The following is a 20,956-nucleotide window of genomic DNA, read 5'->3' as shown; positions in this document are numbered from 1 at the left end:
GAGGTGGCGGGGCCGGTGGCCGGGGCGGCTGCTGTCCAGGCAAGGCTGGCCGGGCCTGGCGGTGCCGTGCAGTGCGCCGGCCGTCCGGGAGATGGCTTCGCCCAGCTCGCCCGCCACTCGCGCTATTGTCTCGCCAGGGGTGGCCTGACGGCGGGCTCGCGCGCGCGCTTGGCCGCAGCTCCTTCCCCCAGCGGGCCGGTTCTTGCGCCCGGTGCAGCCACTCTGCCTGCCCGGGGGTGGGTGGCTGGGTTGGGGGAGCCGGCGGGAAGCGACGTGCAAGCCGGCCAGCCCCGCGCGTGGCGCGGCTGCAAGGGACGCCCGGAGCCCCGGAGGCAGCAGCCTACGTCGTCCAGCACACGACCCGTCGGGTCTGGCAGCGAAGCCGGCCGCGGAGCGCAGGTAGGACGCGCCCCCGACCAGGAGCCGCCAGCCCGGCTCCGCAGAGCGTCTCCGGGGCGGAGACCGCGGAGGCCGCGGGGCTCTCCCTGCCTCCAACATGGCAACAGCCGAGGCTCAACAATGGAAGCTGCCGAGGACTCCCGGCCGCGGGGCCGAACGAAGGGCTCCCCGGCTGCAGCCCGCAGAACCTCGCAGGTTGCCCACCCCGCGCCTCTTCGCTTATGAGGCTCCGGACACCCCCATCCCCACCCCCAATCCCACCCCACCCCCGTTCTCTCCAAACACGTTTTCTGGCGTTTGGCAATCCCAACCAACCAATGGCTTGGAGGTTTGTTTGTTGGCTTGTTGAAGATAAGAAATTAAAAAAGCGAAACCTGTCCGGGCGCGGGGTGCGGTGGAGAGGGTTGCCTAGCCGTGCACTGTGTGCAAAGTGAGGAACAGCCACATTTTTTTTTCTTTAAGCCAGGCAGAGGACAAAACTGGCTTCTCCCATATAAGGGATACTGCCACAGAAGAAGGCAGCTGGCTTGGGAGAGAGAGACCCTGGGGCGAGTCCCTTGTGCCCAGGGAAGGCACTGTTCTCTTGGCCTGGCCTGGCCTCCTTCTGTTACTGAGCACCCTCGCCCACACCCCACACCCCAGAGCGGCAGCTTTGATGCTGGGGGGAAGCTTTTGGAGCAAGAAGCCCCAAGTGAGGCTGCCAAGCTGGGCCGGGGTGGGGTAGGGTGGAGAGCCCAGGGGTTTGGCAGGCTCCTAGGTTGTGGGAAGAGGTTAGCTAATGTATGAAGTTAAATGCACACACCCTGGTTGGCTGGGGTTGGCGGGAGTGTGTGTGTGTGTGTGTGTGTGTGTGTGTGTGTTCCAACGTAAAGCGCCCTCCTTCCAGCCAGCCTGCTCTCCCTCCATTATTTCCACTCCCTTTTGGGGGTCTTTGTGGCTTCGCAGTACCAACCCCACCAGTCCTCCCTGGGATGGAATTTCTATTGTCTCTGGCAGTCCTGATATTTTTCTGTACTCTGTTGGGTGAGTTCTGTACCCTGGGCTGGCAGGTGTCAGCACGGGCCCCACGTTTTTTCACAGGCAGCTTCCCTGTGGCTCCTCAAAGTTGGCCCACACCACCACCGCCCCCTCCTCTGTCTAAAAACTACCTGACTCTTTGGGATGCAGCCAAGCACATGTAAGCAATTTGCAGTGAATTCCAACCCAGAATCAGTCCCAGGCGAAAACTTGCTCTCTGGCTGCATTTGGGTTTTGCAGAGATCTTGGGATGAGCCAGTGTCCCCGAGGGCCTGACCCTAGATCCTCCCTCGCCATCACCCCTCCTTCCCCAACTCCAGCTGCGGATCGCAGAGTGGAAAGGCCTTTGGAATCCCAGCTCCTCCGGAGTCCAGTGGACCCATCTGGTGTTGTGTCCATGGAAAAATGAAGTCGAGGCACATTTTACGGCTCTGCCTGGCAGTTAGTGTCTGCTGAGATGGGGCTGGAGCCCAGGCCATGGGCTGGAGCTACTCGTCCTTTGGCCTCTGGGTGAGCCCAAGGTTTAATTTACGTCTCTCTGAGCTAACTGCTATGTGTATATGGGTGCATGTGTGTGTAAGTTAGATTATTCACCCTGTGCTGGCCAGGGAGCAGCTTGTCCATTTTTCTCTTCCCAGGATAAGGGAAGATGGGGGCAGGAGGGCTGCCAGTGCCATCCGTGTCTCTGGGGCCCCAGCTTTTTCCCTGGGGTGCTGCTCTGGGCTCGCCCAGTGACCTAGTTATGCGCTAATAAATGCTCCACACCCTTGAGGGCCTTTGGTTTCCTTTATAGCATCCCCGCCCAGCTTAGGCCTGGTGCTTGGCAGGTATGTCATGTCCCCCTAGTCCTTTCGCCTGGACAGACCTGCCCAGGTCAGCAGGCAGAAAAATGCAGGATTGGGGGTGGTGTCTGTTCCATTTGAGGATACGTGACTTTGAGCAGCTGGCCACTGTAAGGTGGAGTAGCTAAGAGACCCAGTGTGGTTCACTGCCTGGCTGTGTGAGGCTGAGCCTTTTGTGAACCTGAGATTTAGGCTGCAGATGCGTAAGATGAGTGGGGAAGTGTCTGTGGCTTGTGGGCTGTTCGGGCGTCTGAAGTCGATGGGCACACTGTGACAGTGTCTTCTCCATCCCCAGGTAGGCTTAGCCTCTGTCAGGGGGAGGGAGAACTCTGAGGACACGCAGTAGGGAATGCCCCGGAACCTGTCCGTTCTGGCCAGGGTGTGGGTGAGTGATATGACAATACCAGAGTAACCTCTTTGGCCCATGTAGAGCTGGCAGGATGGGAGCTGGGAAAGACCGGAAAGCATCCTTGATGAGGTTTGTGTGGCACTGGGGAGGGACCAGTTCCTTGCAGAGGCTAGCTGTTGCTGCCTGTTGACAAGGTGCTGCTGAGCTGGCGAACGATACGCCAGCTGACACATCCTGATGTCAACAGCTGCTGGCAAGTGACAGCGGCGGGAGTTGAAGCATGAAGCCTCGCTCCATCCTGGGCTCACAGCTTCAGCACCACTGTCAGAGTCTCTGGGCCCAGGCAAACAGACAGGGACAGCAGAGTTGTAGAGTTCATTTATAGTGGATTTCTAGTCTGCCCTACGGGACAAGGACCCAGGGTGATGCATTTTTCTCTCTGTAGCTCTAGTCTTGCTGCTTGCCTTCTTAATTCCCATCCATCTGGGGGTCAAATTCCCTGGATCACCCCTCCCCCCAATTTCCCCTGCTTTTTTGTCATTCCCTTATGGAGAAAGCAGCAGGCAAAATGAGATCTAATCATGTGACCACTCCCTAGCTGGAGGTCTAGGACTGGGCCCTGGGGAAATAAGGCAGATTCGGGATTTTGTATTTTCGTGTCTGCTTTCCTTCGCACCTGTTTTGTGATCTGAATTTTGAACAGTTGTTTTTGCATTCCCCTCCAGTCAACTAAAGCTTTGACCATCACTTACTTCCCCAGAAGTGACTCCCCAGGCCTTGCAATGCCTGGAGGTGCTGGGACTTGATGCCCGTGCCACCAGTCACAGTGCAGCTCATGGAGGGACCTGGCCTTCCACACAGTGGAGTCCGGCGTGTTGACCTGGTGGCTTTGTTAGGGAGATGATCTCTCCTGAGAACATCGGTGATGGGATTCACTCAGCTCAAATCACTGCCCTGGCCCAGGAGACTGAGAAAGTGGAAGGTATTTAGGGTTTAGAGAAGAGCCTCTTTCCCCCCTTCTGCCCCTCCACACTGTCTATAAACAAGGAAGAGAAGGTGCTGAGAAGCTGGGTCTGAAGGGATCTTCAGCATTCCACTCCTGCCTCTCCCATAGGTAGCCTCACCCAGTGGAGTTTCCAAGAGAAGTCAGAGGTCACTTCTCTCTGGAAACTGTTGCCTTCCAGCATACCTGCATCACACCTGCTGCTGGCTCTGTGTTGCCTGATTGCCTTCCACCAGGGCTTGCCTCTCAACCCTAGCTGATCCTAATCCCTGTGATGCCATTGAACATCACTCTACAGTTTTCTCTCTCTTCCCCCGCCCCCCAAAGACCTATTTATCTTTTTATTGGAAAGAGATTTACAGAGAGAGGGAGAGACAGAAAGATCTTCCATTTACTGCTTTACTTCCCAAATGCCCACAATGGCTGGAGCTGGGCTGGGTGGGAAGTGGAGCAGCTGGGACACGAACAGGTACCCATATGGGTTACCAGTCCTTGCAGGTGGATGATTAACCAGTTGAACCATCGCGCCAGTTCCGCAGGTTTCTCTTGTGCATTGGTTTCTTCTAAGAAATGTTTCCCACTTGGCTTTCTGCTCCAATGGGTCCTGTCCTGGAGGTCTGATCCTACTTAATCGTCTTCCTCTCCAGAGAGAGGTGGGGGCTGGGTGGGAGAGCTGCTCCCCACGTGTGGTTCACTCCCCATGCCTCTCACCCAGCTTGGCCAGGCCAGACAGGAATAGGTTTGAATGGGGGTGTGCTCTCTGGCCAAGTCTTTTGACTAATTGACATCATTTGCATAAACCAAACTATGTAAGGGGGAAAGATTAGTGGGCCAAGCTATTTCCGTTCTGAGGGACTGCCTGAATTCCCCTTATCTCATGTAGCACGCTGACCTGAAGCCCAGATTGTAGTAGGGATGGTGGGGCCTTTCCACTGTGGGCATCTTCCCCGAGAGCCCAGTGCCTGGCACATTCCTGATAGCTGTGTTGTTTCATCTTCCAGAGGGAAGAGGAAGTTGAGATGGCTGGAGCATCATTACAGTTGATACAGTTCGGCCAAGAAAGGAGATTGCTTGCAGGTTGGGTGTTAGAAGGACCTGGGAGGAGGCAATTCTAGCCAGAGAAGGCAGAATTTTGTGTTGTTTAATTTTTTTGATTTATCGAAAAGGACACAAAGAACCTAAATCTACTTGTTCACTCCCAAAATGTATGCAATAGTCAGGGGACCGAAGCCAGGAACCGAGAACCCATTCTGGATCTTCTGTGGGGGAGGTAGAAACCCCATCATCTGAGCTCTCACCTGCTGCTCCCTGGATGTGATGAACACAAAGCTGAGATCAAGAGGCAAACCCAGGGCCTTTGCTATGGGAGGTGGACGCCTTAATTGCCTACTCCTTTTTTTAAAAAATGTAGAATAAAGATACCCCATAAATATTATAATTACAACTTATCAATTAAATTATAATAAAAACTAAAATAAATGCCGATTAGAGAGGAGGGAAGATACAGTTCCGTGAGAACAGAATGTGTGCAGAGTCCCGGCAGCTCCTTGGAATCCTGTTCTGGACCCGCCTGTGACAGGTGATCCCAACAAGGCAGGCACAATTCCAGATCGCTGAGCAAACCTTCAGAAAGACTCACCTGTGCAGCATGTGTGTCCAGCTATAGTGGTGTGAACGTGACCTTAATTCTCTCCACCCCACCTCCACCTTGGGTGATGACCCTAATATTGGCCTTAGTATGGGTGAAGGCCTGCATGGAAATGGGGCCGTTTTATGGGTGTCTCATCAAGTGGAAGTAATCAGAGAATTCAAAAGGGAAAGCTGGGGCCCGCCTTCCATGGAGGATGTTAAGACTGAGACAGGTAGGCTGGTGAGGGCTAAGCCTAGGAAAAGTGTTGGGGTGGGAGACTCCCCACCCGATTCCCAGCCCTGCCCCTGCACAGAACGCCCCTAGTCATTCGTGCTCTTTGCTACAGAGTGGTGCTTTGGTTTCTGGTGTGAAGAGACCTGGGAGGGTGCAGGGTTCTTGGGTCCGGTAGAGCTGGGGATCCTTCCAGAATCCTGGCTAGTGTCCATGTGAATGTGTGCTGTGGATGGGATATCCTTGGGTTTCCATGGTGGGATGGGAAGAACGCTAGAAAGGAACGTGGAGCTCACAACAGTTTCAGTTTAACTCTCGATAACTCTCGATTCTGTAATTAACAAATGGCGTGACCTTGGGCAAACCACACAATCTTTTTCCTGTTTTCTAGTTTCCTCATTCATAAAATAAGAATATTCACATTAAGGATTGTTGTGGGGATGAAGTAAGACAATACCTGGCACAAAATGCCAGAGGGAGCGGTGGGGGAAAGAGCCTGCTTCCTTCCTTCTGTTTTTGAGATGCTCGAATTGATTTGGCCTCCCTCCCTGCCGCCTCCCCGCCCCTTTGCCTTCCTCTGCTTGAAGCCTACATTCCCACTGCAGGCCCCAGGGGACTCTTGGAACTGATTTTGCAGTGACATTGCTGCTCCTGAGGCATGCTGGCTCCAGGGAGCCTGCAAGAAAGTCATATCCAGGTGTCTGATCGGTCTATCCCTGGGACACCATGGGGGAGGGTCACATGGGCAAAGGAGCATGCAGTAGGGGCTCAGGGAACATGAGCGTGCTGTGCTGGGCCATGTGGTCCCCTTCTCGGCTCTGGTGTGGACCCTGTCGACTGCCTCCCTTGGGTCCTTCCTGTGCAGGTGATGGGGGAGGAGCACAGGGAAGGGCATCAGGGCAATCAACAAAGTCACTTTCTCCTTGAAAGATCTGCACCCCCCACACACACACACCCCAAGATGCCCAGCGTTTGTTTTATCAGCATCTGGAGCAGAGGTGCTGCTTACCCCTGTTAGTTATTTAAAAAGATGCAGAGTTCTAGTTCATACGATATTACGATATTATTACGCGCAGCTAATTCCCACAACCTGGTTCTTTACCGTGAGCTGAAACACCATTACGCACAGCTAATTCCCACAACCTGGTTCTTTACCGTGAGCTGAAACACCAGACGCAACGAGGTATCTTAGGAGGTTTATTCCAACCGGGTAGGAACGGGTAGAGGTGGTGAAAGTCCGGAGGAGAAAAGGAGGGAGGGAGAGAGAGGGAGAGACCAGAGAGAGAGCAGAGAGACAGACCAGAGAAGGAGGGGTAAGAGAGAGGGATCATAAGAGAGAGCGAGAGCCGCACCTGGGGGAGCCAGGTGCAGGGGGTGGGGATTGGGAGGGATTGAGGCCAGGCCCCCAGGGGATTGGCGCCTGCAGGTGAATGCCTAGGGATGATTGGCGAGTGGGCGTAGTTGGGGAGGGGGCTGGAGGATTGGGAGGTGGGATTCAGGTGGAATGCCAGGTTACATCCGATTGGTGGATAGCTAGGCCGGCGCGAACTTCATGAGCTGTGAGGAAGAAGGAATGGCGGCGGGTATTAGAATAACTCCTTACAACCCCTCCTCCACCCAGATCCCAGGTCACCCCTACAGCATGGCACCCAGAACATGAGGGTGCCAAGGAGGCATTGGGAGTCGAGACATGAGGAGGGCATGGAAGCTAAGCAGGGCAGGCTTGAGCATTCTGAGCTGGGACGGAAACAGTGGGGAACGGAAGGTGCACCCAGCCCTGGCCGTGCCTTTGCAGCCCTCCCAGTCAGGACTGATTGGGAATGAGCCTTCATCTGGTAGTATAGCAGCAGATGAGTCCGGTTGAGGGAGCACTTACAGCTACTGCCGTGGAGTGTCTAGGGGATGACCTGGCTGAAACTCATTGTGGTCTGGCAACATCAAGGTCACTGCCTGCTGCCCCTTCCTCCGGGACCTCCATCCAAGTGTATGGATGCTGGGAGCCTCAGGGGCTCTCTCAGGGACCTCCTGACTTTTCACGTCTCCTTGGGACCCTGCACCCAGTTAGGTTTCTTTCTCGTTGCCCCTGGATAAAGCAGTATCCTTTTTTTTTTGTTTTTTTTTTAAAGCAGTATCCTTGGCCTCTCGCTGGGTTCAGTGTCCGTGGCTGACCCCAGCAGGATGTCCTCCCTAGCCTGGTACCCGGAAGAGGGGAGGCTCCCAGCTCCAGTACTAGGGACACTGGGGACAGCCTGGGAGCCACCTGGTTGGGGCTGGGCTAAGAATAAACAAGGCCAGGAGTCAGCAGGGCAAGTGACTTAAAGGGACAGGTAGTCTGGTGTGTGTGTGGCAAAGGAAACTGCGTTTAGAGAAGACCAGAGATTTCCTGGGCTCAGGGCCTGAAAGTAGGGGAAGCCAGGGAGAGACCTAGCCTGCCATCATGAGAGAGCCGTCATGTTTAATCTCTGTCCCCTTCCCCTCTGATCTGGAAAAGGCTGTACCTCCCTGTAGGAACCTGCTTACCACTTCCAGGGCCTGCTGGGGTGGGCACTTCCCTCTTAGAAAACAGACTCTGGCTTTGAAATGCAAATATTTCCCAACACCTGGGCCTCCCCACACCCCTGCGTGAATTAGAATCAGGTGCTTGGAGTTGTTTGGGTCTGCTTGGGAGCCTGTGTCCCCCCCCCTTCCTTCCTTCCTTTTTCTCCCTGGTCCAGGGACCCCCGGAGTTTTCTCACACCTTCCTGACTCAGGGAGCAGCTGGCCCCACTCGGGCGTACCCTGGAGGGGCCATCTTCTCTCTGGGTCTTGTTTTCCCAGCTTTATCTCCCCACGTGCTTGCCTGCCTGTTGGCTTCAGCCTGTAGGGCCACCAGAAGGAAGGACTCCTGGGGAGGCCCCTGGCTTTCTCCAGAACCCACGGGACTTCTTTCTCTGGTTTCTTCCAGGTTTATTTTTCTATCTTCTTTCCTGGACTTCTTTACCCATTGGCCCTGGGAATAATGACGTCATGGGGCCTGGGTCAGCTTCCTATCCTCAGGGAACTGAAGATGGGAGGGTGGATGTGTGAAAGGGGGAAAAGACACAGGGATAAGCATAGGCCCGTGTGAAGATTGGGGGCTAGGGGGGTTTTGGGGGGAGCACATCTAGTGTGTCATTACCATGACACGGAGTCTGTGAGATGACACCTGCCCTGTGATCAGACATGCACCTGGCTCATTGGTTTGGAATGCGGGTAGTAGAGGACCTGTGGCCAAGACTTGTGTCTTTCGTCCCACAGCCCCTCCGCAAGGCAGAGATGGAATCTGCCCCCGCAGGCGGGCAGCCGTGGGAGGAGGACTTGGTGGGGCCTCATCCGGTTCCCATGGACCGCTGGCTTGCCTTTTTCTGCCTGATTGAGCAAGCAGGTGTCTGCTGCTGGCAGCCCAGAGCCCACACAGCCTGTCCCAGCCTGCTGTTCCTGCACCCAGGCTGGCAGGCAGTCACTCCACCCATCCCATAGGTAGCCCCCCCCCCCCACATAGCGGTTGCTGGGTCCTGGTCTCCGTGTGTGATTATTTGGGTAATGATGCCTCGGTTCTCCTCGTCCCCACGCCTTAGTTGTGTGCTTGTACCTGGTGTCCCCACTCTGAGATGCTGCCTTTCCAGTGCTCCATTGCCCCAGAGGTAGGGCCACGTCACTACTCCATAGTGGTTGTCACTATGTTCTCTGGGAGAAAGGTTGCTAGAAAACATGGCAGAGCCGTCATAAGTGTGTGCGGGGGAATTGCTCCCCCAGAGATTCTATGACTTCTGTGGTGGCCCTGATGCTTGTGGCCACGAAGTCAGGCTCCTCAGCTCCTCCTCCTTGTAGACACTGATGCCTTAGCCCAGCAAGTGGGCCAGGCCGAGGTAAGTCAGCACCAGCCCAGGGAGGCAAGCCCAATGCCACTGCCTCATGCAGTCTCTGTCGTCGTGTGGGCTGTCAGGTGGGACCATGTCCTGCTCTGGCTTACTGCCCTGGTTGGACAGCAGCACTGTGAACTGCTTTATGGACTCTGCATAAGTTGGCCTACTCTTGGTCCCCATCCAAGCTGGAATCCTGGGGAACTGCATTCCCAGCAGCAGGAGCTGAGGAAGCTCAAACTGGGGTAGGAGGTGATAGTCTGGGCCCTGCAGGAGACCTTGCACCTAGCAGTGTGTTGATGGTGAGGAGGAGGAAGAGGGCACGTGGGGAGACCAGGATGAGATAGGGCGGCTGTGTGCCCGTGCACCCCATTTCCAGATCCTCCCAGAGAGGGGCTGCCTCCCCACGTCCCAGGCTGCTCCACTGCGTCGTCAGCATTGTCGGCAGCCAGTTGTTCCTGGACAGTGCAGTTTGGAAATGTGGCGGTGGCTTTTCTGGCTTGGAATGTGCTGGTGGGAAAGTTGCACGTGGAGAGGTTTTCTCATGTGGCCCTCATTGGAGGCCAAGGCCAGGGGCAGGGAGCATGGTGGTCATTATCCAGGGCCCGTCTTATCCCCACATCCTGTCCCTACATGGAGGGCATGTTGCTTAGAGGGAACTCGGGGCCAAGGGTGGTGGCGGGGGAGCTCAAGGCAGGAAGTGGGGAGCAGACAGAGGAGATGTGGCGACTCTGGCTGCTGGGATGGTTCCTAGCCTGGAAGGCCAAGCTGCCAAGCCTTTCCTTCCCTCTGCCCAATGTTCCATCCAGCTGATTGCCAGCTCCCGCTCTCAAATCGCCAACTGCCGAAGAAGGAAAGTTCTGAGAGGAGCCACAGGCTGCCTCACGTCTTCCATCCCTGTCCCTCATCATGCTCGGAGCCTAGAACCTGTCAGCTTGGTGGGGGCTGGAACCTGCAAGAGCTCTGCATGCAGATGCCCGGACCAGGCTGCACGGAGGGGCTCTGAGTTCAAGCCCACAGTGCCCGCAAACCTGGTCTTTAACCACATCCCACAGGCTCCTAACACCTGTCCCTCTGCTCAACTAGGACCCAGAAAACCCTGAACTAAAGAAATAATTCACTTTGGCTTCAAATGAGTGGACAGTGCAACAAGGTGCATCCAGGGGGTTAGAAGCTTGGGAAAGAAGCCCTGGTAGGAAACGCTGAACCATGGGGGCTGCTTGAATCTGGTGATGAGAACATTAGGGGGGGCTGGGGATGGGGGAAACATCCGAGTAGAAGGAGGCACAGCAGCAGCTAGCTTTCTCCTTACAGGGAGCTGCAGGGGGAACAGGCTGCAGAAGAGAAAGACATTGTGGGCACAGGTGATTGAGTCATGGATCTGATGTCACATGCAGGCTTCTCAGGCTACAGAAAACCTGGGGCCTGTCAATAAGGCAGCAGGCTCAGACACACATCTGTTGGAATGGAAGTTGGCCTGCTGGACTTGCAATTACCTTCCTGCCGCAGGAATCAAGGGGCATGTGCCCTCTATGGGAGGGACCCGTGGAATCTGGCAGCAGGTGTGTGGGGTCAGAGGGGCAAGGTCAGAGTTCCTGGCTGCAATGCCGGTGGGATTTTAGCCAAAGAAATGGAGAAAAACAAACAAAAATCAAACAAACAAAAAAACAGGGGTCAGCTCTAAAAAGAAAAATCTGGGCCCGGTGGCGTGGCCTAGCGGCTAAAGTCCTCACCTTGAAAACCCCGGGATCCCATATGGGCGCCGGTTCTAATCCCGGCAGCTCCACTTCCCATCCAGCTCCCTGCTTGTGTCCTGGGAAAGCAGTTGAGGATGGCCCAATGCATTGGGACACTGCACCTGCGTGGGAGACCCGGAAGAGGTTCCAGGTTCCCGGCTTCAGATCGGCGTGCATCGGCCCGTTGCGGCACACTTGGGGAGTGAATCATCGGACGGAAGATCTTCCTCTCTGTCTCTCCTCCTCTGTGTATATCTGGCTGTAATAAAATGAATAAATCTTATATAAAAAAAGAGAGAGATATATAGTGTATATATTAAAAATAAAAGAACAAAAAAAAAAAAAAAAAGAAAGAAAAGAAAAATTTGGAAGCCAGAGCAGTTAACTCCTAATGGCTTCTAAATCCTAAGGGGAGGCACTCCAAGTCTGTTCCTTTGGGTATTACGAGAACTGAGTTTTCCTCCCTTAGTGACAAACCCTAGCAGTTGGGAAACCCTGGTAGAGGGCTTGACAGCTTGTCACTCTGTCTCTGCTCCATGCCTGCCTATGGTGTTTGTGTGTAGGTTTGGCACCTCTGTGGGACTGTAAGCGCCCTGAAGTTGTTCCATGGCCCTGGGTGAATAGCTCTGTATTTTGATGTGTACGCACCTGACACAGTACCTGGCTGGGACCCACTGCCTACTGGGATTGGGAAGAAGAGATGACCGCAACCCAATTGGGTTCTCTCTGTTCCAAGCAAAAGGGCTCTACGACAGCTGCAAGATGGCAAGGCGCTTCTCCCTGCACAGGCTGCAGGGGGGGCCTCATGACTGTACCCGCCCCAGCCCAGACCTCACCAGAGCCAGCCCCACTGGAGGGAGTGGCCCCCCTTTCTCTGCACCCTTTGACGCTGAGCCATTGTGTGGCTCTACCCTCACCCCATTTCCTCCCTGGCCAGCACCCAGCCAGCTGTGTTGGTGCTTGGTGATGCTGAGACCTTGGTACGAACCAGCTCAGCCAAATGCATGTCCTCATCCCTCAGCAGCTGACTGCCAGGTGCTTTGGAAGGTCCCTTCACCAAGTTCCTTCTTGTCTTCCTGAGGGTTCTGAGACCCTAGTGTGGAGCCAAAGCCAACTGAACTTTCCAACGGTTGCCGAGGGGTTTTGCGAACATAACGGCATCCAGGGACTCCAGCCACTGAGGCAGGACCTGGTCCAGGAAGGGAATAGGAGTTTGTGTCTGAAAACCCTCCTGAATGGGAGTGCAGGCACTTAAACCTAGATGCTGTTGTCACATCAGTGGTCAGAGGGGTGGGTGTGCCAGTGGCCTTGTATTGATGTAGGGGAATGTCCTAGTTCTGAGGTCTCTGGCTGAAATGTTTAGAAACCAAGTATTAGCAGCTTGCAAATAGTTAAGCAGAAAGAGAACAAATGTGGGAAAATGTTAGCAATTAATGCATGCAGGTGGTGAAAGGAAACTGGCTGCTGTTGACCTTGGAGATGATTTGCAGCTGTTCTTAGGGACTCTGGGAGGGACGCAGACAAAGCCAACAGACTACAAACTCTCGCAGGTGCTATTCATATTGTTTCTCTCTCTCTCTCTCTCTCTCTCTCTCTCTCTCTCTCTCTCTCTCTCTCTGTCTCTCTCTCTCTCTCTCTCAGGGTTTTATTTATTTGAAGAACATAGAGGGGAACGAGAGAGAAAGAGATCTTCCATCTGCTGGTTCACTCCCCAAATGGCTGCAACAGCCAGGGAAGGGCCATACCAAAACCAGGAGCCAGAAATGCCTTCCAGATGTCCAGTATGGGTACTAAGAATGCCAGTGCTTGGGCCATTCTGCACTACTTCCTAGGTGTGTTAACAGAGAGCCAGGAGTGGAAGTGGAGCAGCTGAGGCTTGAACTACCACTCTTGTGTGGGAAGCCAACAGTGGCTTAAGCCACTGTACCCTAACACCTGCCACTCATGGCTTTCTCTGTTGTGTTCAGGGGGTGTTCTTCACATGGAACCCAACCTATGGGGTGCTGCTTGGATTTGTGGCATGTAGTGGTCCTGGCCCCAGTTGTCTCTTCCTGAAGTGGCCAAGGTGCAGGCTGCTGTGCACCCACCCTGTTTTGTAGGACCCACATGGCTATTTTCACCAACTAGAAAAATAGAGTGATTTCTAGCATGTCACCCCAGTAGAGGTTGACATAGGAACCTGTCTGGGGAAGAATCAAGCAGGAAGCATGAGCCCTGGACTCCTAAAATCCTGGATGCCTGTGCTTCACCCCAAGGAGACAAGAGCTGGAGCTTGGGCTCTTTTTCTTCCAAACTTTTTTTTTTTTGTAGGGGGAATGTATTTATTTATTTGAAAGGCAGAGAAAGTGAGAGAGACAGAGAGAAAGAAAGAGAGAATTAATCCTCTGTCTGCTGGTTTACTCCAAAATAGCCACAACAACTCAGTCTGGTCCAGGCCAAAGCCAGGAGTCCAGAAGTCCATCAGGGTCTCCCAGGGGGTGGCAGAGGCTCTGGTATTTGGGCCACCTTTCTGTTGCCTTACGAAGAACATTAGCAGGAAGCTGGACAGGAAGCCAAAACAGCTGGAACATGAATAGCTCTCTGCCATGGGACACCAGCATTGTAAGTGTGAGCTTAAGCTGGCCCTTCCAAACTTATGATGTGGAAATTTTCAAACAGAAAAATTAAAAATTATATTGTGAACATGCATTCATCAAAAATTTTTTTAAAAGATTTATTTATTTTTATTACAAAGTCAGATACACAGAGGAGGAGAGACAGAGAGGAAGATCTTCCGTCCGATGGTTCACTCCCCAAGTGAGCCGCAATTGCTGGTGCTGCGCCGATCCGAAGCCGGGAACCAGGAACCTCTTCCGGGTATCCCACACAGGTGCAGGGTCCCAAAGCTTTGGGCCTTCCTCAACTGCTTTCCCAGGCCACAAGCAGGGAGCTGGATGGGAAGTGGAGCTGCCGGGACTAGAACCGGCGCCCATATGGGATCCCGGGGCGTTCAAGGTGAGGACTTTAGCCGCTAGGCCACGCCACCGGGCCCCACTCATCCAAATTTAAGAACTATTATTTTGGGGCTCATGCATTGGTTCAATTGACTAATGCTCTCCTCCAATGCCGGCATTCCATACCAGGCACTGGTTTGTGTTCTGGCTGCTCCACTTCCCATTTAGCTCCCTGCTTGTGACCTGGGAAAGCAGTCAAGGATGACCCAAAGCCTTGGGACCCTACACCCATGTGGGAGACTAAAAGGAGGCTCCAGGGTCCTGGCTTCGGATTGGCTCAGTTCAGGCAGTTGCGGTTACTTGCTGAGTGAATCATTGGACAGAAGATCTTCCTCTGTGTCTCTCTTTCTCTCTGTATATCTGATTTTGCAATAAAAATAAATAAATCTTTAAAAATAAAAACGGCACCCATATGGTATTCGAACGTATGCAAGGCGAGGACTTTAGCCACTAGGCTCCTCACCGGGCCCTAAATTTATTATTCTTAATGTGCGTATTTATGAATTGCAGTGTGATACTCCAGCGTGTGATGATAAAATCCATTAGCATTTTCATCTCCTTAAGCATTTCTTTAAACATTTTCTCTCTCTTTTTTTTTAGCAATAGGCATAAAACTTTTATTTATTTAAGAATGTATTTGCTTGAAAGGTAGACAAAGCCAGACAGTCCATCTCCTGTGGTTTTGCTCACTCCCCAGATGCCCGCAGCTGCCAGGACTGGTGCTGGTAGAATTCAAGCTGTCTTCTCTGTGGGTAGTAGGCACCTGAGCACCAAAGCCGTTATCTGCCGCCCAAGAAGCTGGGAGTGCAGGCACCTGGATGAGATGCTGCTACCACGGGGCCATCACAGTGGTGTTATGAGCTAGTCTTCTGCCTGCCAGTGCCAGTAGCCCATATCAGGAAAGGAACTCTGTAACCAGGGTTTCCGGTAAAGCAACAGGTAGGCACTTTACTTACCCTGAAATCGATGCTCAATATCCTTTTTCTTTGATTTGTTGGGCTTTGGAATCATTATATCAAAACAGTGGGGGACAAGAGGTTTATTTATTTGGTCCTGGGGTGGCGAAGGGAGCATCCGGAGACCGTGTTGACAGTTCCCCTGGAAGTCAGCCTCAGCCTGGAGAGAAGCATCCAGGATGGGTCTGAAGGACTCCCGCCGTGGGCTGCTTTGGATCCAGTGCTTCTTGTTCCAAGACACCCCATCTTCTTCCAGAGTTCCTGGCCTTGCTGGTCAACAGGAACCAGGGAATTGGCCTCCTGTCCAAAGGTTGCGTTTAGACCCCTCAATGGATCATCAGTCCCTCCATTCTTGAGCTTTTTCAAATTCACATCTGCTTTACTTTGTTCCTCCTGAAACTGCCAGTTTCCCAAATGACCCATATCTTCAATACCGTATGGTAACGTCCCTCCAGAATAGTCCCCTCCATGTCACAGCTGAGAAGAGGTCCTATATCATATCTTCGTCATCCTGCTCAACTCTTCACAAAATGGCTTGAGGTTGACCCACAGAGGAAACGTGTCACAGCTGGTTTCTTTGTAGCGTTCACACTTCACAAAATCAGTATCCTTAGTAATGAGACAGTAAGAAAGGGGATTAGCTTACGTCAGCTGGCTGACTTTGCTGCTTTAACCAGTTGGTCACATGTTTCACAGCTGTTGTAATCAAGCACTTTCCTTTCTACAGACGTGTTCCAGGGTGCATCTTCCAAACCAGATACCTTTTTGACTACTATAAGGTCACTCCTCCCTAGGGGTCCCCCTGGGGGTCTTATGTTCTTTTACAATCTGGCTGACAATAGTTCCATGATACAGATAACTGCTGAGGTCATGGCCAGAGGTTCCCAACCTGAGAAGTTTCCAAAGCTCTGAAGAGATTTCAAGTGAGTTCCTGTATATCATGCTGCCTCATTTCCTCCTCGCTGGTCCACTCAAGATTGCCAGTAAAACCTGCGGACGGAGCTTCCTGGGATAGGAGCAGACCGTGAGTCAGCGGGCACAGCAGCTGTGGAGGTGTGATTCGAACCTCGGCACAATTTTAGCTTCTGCTCTAAGGAACTACACTCTTCCAGACCCAGGGAAGATAAGGCCTCTCTGAATTCAGGTGGGAAATGAAGAGTGTGAACATAGAAATCAAGGTAACAAGTTTCACTCTAATTTCTTTCTTTAAAAAAAAAAAGGCTGATTTATTTATTTGAAAGGCAGAATTACAGAGAGAGAGAGAGGGAGAGGGCGAAATCTTCCATCTGCTGGTTTACTCCCCAAATTCCACAGTGGTGAGAGCTGGTTTAACCCGAAGCCATGAACCAGGGAGTTTCCTCTGTATCTTCCACATGGACTCAGGGACCTAAGGACTTGGGCCATTCTCCACTGCTCTGCCAGGCTATTAACAAAGAGCTGGGTCAGCAGTAGAACAGCCAAGACTCAAACCGGCTCCCATAGTTGATGCCAGCACCACAGGTGGCAGCTTCAGCCACTAAGCTGTAGTGTCAGCCTCCATCCTGATTTCTGATTCTGTTCAAATTGGTGAGTTCTCTGGAAGTAGATGGCTCCAATGCTTTAGTCTTTACTTTCTTTCCTTTTCTGTACTGATCATCTGATACACTGGAATTGTCCTCTTCAAATAGGTCCCCAAACGTGGTCTTACTAACTATACCACCAGCTTAGGCTTTCGAGCCCAGACCCCCACCATGGCCAAACCTTGGGCCAACTGACCCATTAGAGCTGGGTACTGCCGTGCTGGTGAAGGTGTGTCTTTAAGAATTCTCCATCAGGGCCCTGCGTGGTAGCCTAGCCACTAAAATCCTTGCCTTGCATGTGCTGGGATCCCAAATGGGTGCTGGTTTTAATCCCAGCAGCTCTGCTTCCCATTCAGGCCCCTGCTTGTGGCCTGGGAAAGCAGTTGAAGACGGCCCCAAACCTTGGTACCCTGCATCCTCATGGGAGACCTGGAAGAGGCTCTAGGCTCCTGGCTTCGGATTGGTGTAGGAGTCGGCCATTGTGGCTGCTTGGGGAGTGAATCAATGGACGGAAGATGTTCCTCTCTGCCTCTCCTCCTTTCTGTTTATCTGACTTTACAATAAAAATAAAATAAATCTTTAAAAAAAGGAATTCTCCATCATCCTTTAGTAATTGTCCGTGTTCATGGGGTAACATGTGATATTGCTATGAATGTAGGCAGCATATACTGTGTGTTGTCGTTGCTTTGTTTTGGGAATCTCTGCTCCTCCTCTGAGGGGCTGGGGTTCCCAGAAGAAGCCTCCCAGCTGTGCCCCAGGGTAGTGGTGACTGCTTGCTGCCTCCTTCTCTCCTCCCCTCTCTGGGTTGTGCCTGTGTCTGGCTGAGCCTTTGTTTCCCTTGTTGTTGGGTGAGAACTTCCTAGTCCCTAGAGGATGCTGTGGCCTGTGACCTCACTGCATCTCAGGTTCTCAGCATCTGCCTGAGCAGAGCCTGTGGGAAGGAGCAGCTGCTAGGGTGGCCTCAGGCATGACATCTGTCAGCTGGACTGGGCGTCCTCCCTGTGCCGAGACTGTCTGGTGGCGCCCTGGCCCAGCGCCAAAGAGACAGTGCTTACAGGGGTAGCTTGACTGTCCTGTGTCTGAATTCCAGTCTGGGAAGAGGCGTGGGAGTGAGGCCTGCTTGGATCCCCCTCCAGCCTTTCCTTCTATTCCCTGTGACTGAGAAATGTGACTTGGAGAAAGAGTAGGTTTGTGTGGAAGAAATCCCTGGGCTGGGAGTCAGACACTCAGTGTGGTTTCCTTGTTTCCCTGTGCACCTGCTCACAGGTATTGAACTTAGCATGGTCCGTTTTACAGCCCAGGCCCATATAGCTGAGGGATCCTCAGCATAGGACCCCAGCTGTATCCTGGTCACCATGTTAGAAATTCCAGCTGCCAGAAAGCTCTGTCCTTGCCTTCTATCCAAGGACATTCTTCTTAGTGGAACTGAAGTGCATTTGGAACTTGAGGAGCCGGTGGCGACGATGGATCCATGAATGTGTTGCTTTGAGATATTTTAAGGCTGTGTTTGAGTTGCACTCTCAGTTGAGAGGATGGGGAGGGAATGCCGTCCTGAAAACTTCTCTCTGAACAAAGTCACACAGGCTCACAGCCTTGGCAAGAGCATGTCCCAGAAGGAAGCCACAGGAGCCAAGAGCTGGAGAAGGGAGAGAGGGCAGGTGATAAGGGCCGAAGCTTAAGCAGGGCTGGAGGGATCATTTGCACCTTAAAAAGCACTCCAGGCTGCTCTCTAAAAAAAGAGCTGTGGGAAGAGCTGTTAGGAGGTCATTGTGGTGGCCCAGGTGGGGATGAGAAGGCCTGGAATCAGAGCAGCAGCAGTTAGGATGGGAGGAAGGGGCTGGTCACTGGATCCTGGAGGAATCTAGAGGGACTGTAGGGTTTGCGGTGCAGGATGACTGGGTGATGCCACTCGCTTCAGTGGGTGACTGGCAGGGCAGAGCTGGACCTGGGAAGAAAGAGGAGGCCCCTTTCAAGGCCCAGCAACTTTACGGTTTCAATCTAGCTTCTTGCTGGTGCAATTGCTTGGGGCCCTGCTGCCTTCATGGGAGACCCAGGGAGTTCCTGGCTCCGGGTTCCTGGTGTAGGCCTGGCCCTGTCCTGCCTCTTGGGGACATTTGGAGAATGAACCAGCAAATGAAAGATCTCTTTCTCCATCTCTTCTGTGTCACTGTGCCTTTCAAATAAACACATATTAGGAAAAATTACCAGAGAGAGAATAAATGAAAAGGGAGAATTTGTAAACATCAGGTGTCATCTACACTCTTCCAAAGTTTGGCAATGACAGGAAAGCAAAACAGAATCAAGAGTGTGAGAAGCGATTGCAACATCCCATTTTGGACCCTCACCACTTCCTGCTTCCCTTTCCTTCCGCTTGTGAAATCTGCGCCATTCTGGTTATCCACCAATGAAATGTAACCTCAAGGCCTCTCACCTGAGAATCCCACCCACCAAGCTCTCGCGGCCCCTCCCCCTAGTCCCCACCCTCCTGCCTGGGGCTCAAGTCATCTCCAGTCCCTGGGGCTGGCCCACAGTTCCTCCCTTCTTCCCGCCCCCCTTCCCTTCCTTTTTTACCTGCCTTTCCACATGCTCCTCCATCTAGTTCCCTTCCCCTGCCCTGGCATCCCCCATCCTGCCACCACGCAGGGGACATTTCCCTTCCAGTTTTCTGTTCCTACCCTGCTGGAATAAAGGACCTACTAAGCATCTCGCTGCGTCTGGGATTTTGGCTTGCGGCAAATTTATCGTGAAAAGAGGACTTGGCTGCAGGAATCAGCTGTGCGTAAGAACTTGAAGTGCGTTTAAAACCTAACAAAGAGAGGGGCTTTAGGGCTAGGGTTTTCTTTCTTTTTGGTTCTCTCTTTTTTTTTTTAAAGACATTTATTTTTGTTGGGAAGGCAGATATACAGAGAGAAGGAGAGACAGAGAGGAAGATCTTCTGTATGCTGAATCTCTCCCTAAGTGGCTACAATGGCCGGAGCTGAGCTGATCCAAAGCCAGGAGCCAGGAGCTTCTTCTGGATCTCTCATGCAAGTGCAGGGTCCCAAGACTTTGGGTCATCCTCCACTGCTTTTCCAGGTGCATTAGCAGGGAGAAGGATTGGAAGTGGAGCAGCCGGGACATAAACAAGCACCCATATGGGATGCCGGCACTTGCAGGCAGAGAATTACCTAGATTAGCCACCATGCTGACCCCAGGAAGAAGCATGTTTGGAAGAGAAGCAGCAAGATAAGGAGAAGAGGGCCTGACATGATAGCCTAGTGGCTAAAGTCCTCACCTTGCAAGGGCTGGGATCTCATGGGCGCTGGTTCTAATCCTGGTAACCCCACTTCCCATTCAGCTCCCTGCTTGTGGCCTGGGAAAGCAGTAAAGAACGACCCCAAAGCCTTGGGATCCTGTACCTGCGTGGGAGACCTGGAAGAGGCTCTGGGCTCCTGGCTTCAGGTCGGCTGCTTGGGGAATAAATCAACAGACGGAAGATCTTCCTCTCTGTCTCTCCCCCTCTCTGTGTATCTGATTTTCCAATAAAAATAAATAAATCTTCAAAAAGATAAGAATGGGTTGGAGAAGGCGGGAGAGCCTGTGGAGCATTACTGAGGGAGGCAAATGATGGGCACGTGTGTGAGAGCGTTGTCCCTGGCACCAGATGGGACCCTGCATTCCCAGAGACCTTGTGGGAGCCCAAGATGCCGAGTGCAGACGTGGATAGGTTTGCACTGGGGGAGGGACTGGACGCTGTGGGATGGTTTCCGGTGGCCTCAGTGTTCCTCCTTGATGGTGTCCAGCTGAGGTCAGTCTTGGTGACCTGCTTCTTCCAGCTCAGGACTACATGGCATCATTTTCTGGGTTGAAAAGCCTCAATTTAGCCCTGCGTTGAATCTTTCTCTAGTGGCTCCTGTCTGTGAAGTGCTAGTACTTTCCCAGCTCCCAGCAGCCAAATTCTGGATGTTACCATCTGCTGATCCAGCTCCTTTGAATTTCAGCTAGCAAGACTCCCCCGTGCCCTCTGTGGGTAGGAGGAGCCTCTGAGGAGCTGTGGGAGGGTGGGCAAAGTCGACAGGCTGGGGAGTTGAAGAAAAGCACTAGGAACCCCTGTGGCTGGTCCTGTGCCAGTCTGTCTTTGGGAGCTGACCTAAAATGCCATAGTTGACTTGTCGGGTCCCTGGGCTAGCCATGGCCTTTTAGGTCTGGGTCCTGGGAGATCAGCTCTGGTGAAGGGAGACCTTTGTCTTGCCTTGTTTTAGATCTAATAGAACTTGCCACTCAGGAATCTGGCTGATGGGTTAATATTATGCAAAGTGCGTTAAGCTATCACTTGTGACACCAACATCTCCCATAGCAATGGTTTTAGTACCAACTGTCC

General features: G+C 52.8%; 1 protein-coding gene and 1 pseudogene across 4 annotated transcripts in view; one reads left to right on the top strand and one right to left on the bottom strand.

Annotated features, from left to right (window-relative positions):
- The first annotated feature begins 15 nt into the window (after positions 1–15).
- PIK3C2B (phosphatidylinositol-4-phosphate 3-kinase catalytic subunit type 2 beta) overlaps positions 16–20,956 on the top strand; it is a 63,024-nt gene continuing 42,083 nt past the window's right edge. For 2 of the 4 annotated variants that reach the window (XM_058669049.1, XM_058669046.1), the window contains exon 1: positions 16–399. The gene's annotated coding sequence lies outside the window, so the exon portion shown is untranslated. Of the gene's footprint in view, positions 400–2,393; positions 2,462–16,072; positions 16,216–20,956 lie in introns of those variants that run through there. The other 2 variants (XM_058669048.1, XM_058669047.1) reach the window with 2 other exon arrangements.
- LOC118759122 (ubiquitin carboxyl-terminal hydrolase 40-like) lies at positions 14,600–16,215 on the bottom strand (annotated as a pseudogene).

The sequence above is a fragment of the Ochotona princeps genome, chromosome 10, assembly GCF_030435755.1.
Source record: "Ochotona princeps isolate mOchPri1 chromosome 10, mOchPri1.hap1, whole genome shotgun sequence".
In the NCBI taxonomy this organism is placed as follows: domain Eukaryota; kingdom Metazoa; phylum Chordata; class Mammalia; order Lagomorpha; family Ochotonidae; genus Ochotona; species Ochotona princeps.
This window is presented reverse-complemented; position numbering and strand designations above follow the sequence as displayed.